The sequence below is a fragment of the Nothobranchius furzeri genome, unplaced genomic scaffold (genome assembly GCF_043380555.1).
Source record: "Nothobranchius furzeri strain GRZ-AD unplaced genomic scaffold, NfurGRZ-RIMD1 Scf040, whole genome shotgun sequence".
Lineage (NCBI taxonomy): Eukaryota > Metazoa > Chordata > Actinopteri > Cyprinodontiformes > Nothobranchiidae > Nothobranchius > Nothobranchius furzeri.
The window spans coordinates 413,774-414,939 of record NW_027223057.1 but is presented as its reverse complement, the minus strand read 5'-3'; positions in this window follow the sequence as shown (position 1 = coordinate 414,939).

Here is a 1,166-nt window from a genome sequence, read left to right as displayed (position 1 = left end):
GGCAGCCTCCAGCTGGTGATGGCGGGGTGGAGGAGCTGCAGCCAGCGTCCATCAGCTGATGGCGGGGTGGAGGAGCAGCAGCCAGCCTCCAGCAGCCAGCCTCCAGCTGCTGATGGCGGGGTGGAGGAACAGAAGCCTCCAGCAGCTGATGGCGGGGTGCAGGAGCAGCAGCCAGCCTCCAGCAGCTGGTGGCGGGGTGGAGGAGCAGAAGCCAGCCTCCAGCAGCTGATGGCGGGGTGCAGGAGCAGAAGCCAGCCTCCAGCTGGTGATGGCGGGGTGAAGGAGCTGCAGCCAGCCTCCAGCAGCCAGCCTCCAGCTGGTGATGGCGGGGCGGAGGAGCAGGCAGCCTCCATCAGCTGATGGCGGGGTGTAGGAGCAGCAGCCAGCCTCCAGCTGGTGATGGCGGGGAGGAGGAGCAGCAGCAGCCAGCCTCCAGCAGCCAGCCAGCCTCCAGCAGCTGATGGCGGTGTGTGGGAGCAGCAGCCAGCCTCCAGCGGCCAGCCAGCCTCCAGCAGCAGATGGCGGGGTGGAGGAGCTGCAGCCAGCGTCCATCAGCTGATGGCGGGGTGGAGGAGCAGCAGGCAGCCTCCAGCTGGTGATGGCGGGGTGGAGGAGCTGCAGCCAGCGTCCAGCAGCTGATGGTGGGGTGGAGGAGCTGCAGCCAGCGTCCAGCAGCTGATGGTGGGGTGGAGGAGCTGCAGCCAGCGTCCAGCAGCTGATGGTTGGGTGGAGGAGCAGCAGCCAGCCTCCAGCAGCTGATGGCGGGGTGGAGGAGCTGCAGCCAGCCTCCAGCAGCCAGCCTCCAGCTAGTGATGGCGGGGTGGAGAAGCAGGCAGCCTCCATCAGCTGATGGCGGGGTGGAGGAGCAGAAGCCAGCCTCCAGCTGGTGATGGCGGGGTGCAGGAGCTGCAGGCAGCCTCCAGCAGCTGATGGCGGGGTGCAGGAGCTGCAGCCAGCGTCCAGCAGCTGATGGTGGGGTGGAGGAGCTGCAGCCAGCCTCCAGCAGCCAGCCTCCAGCTAGTGATGGCGGGGTGGAGAAGCAGGCAGCCTCCATCAGCTGATGGCGGGGTGTAGGAGCAGAAGCCAGCCTCCAGCTGGTGATGGCGGGGTGCAGGAGCTGCAGGCAGCCTCCAGCAGCTGATGGCGGGGTGCAGGAGCTGCAGGCA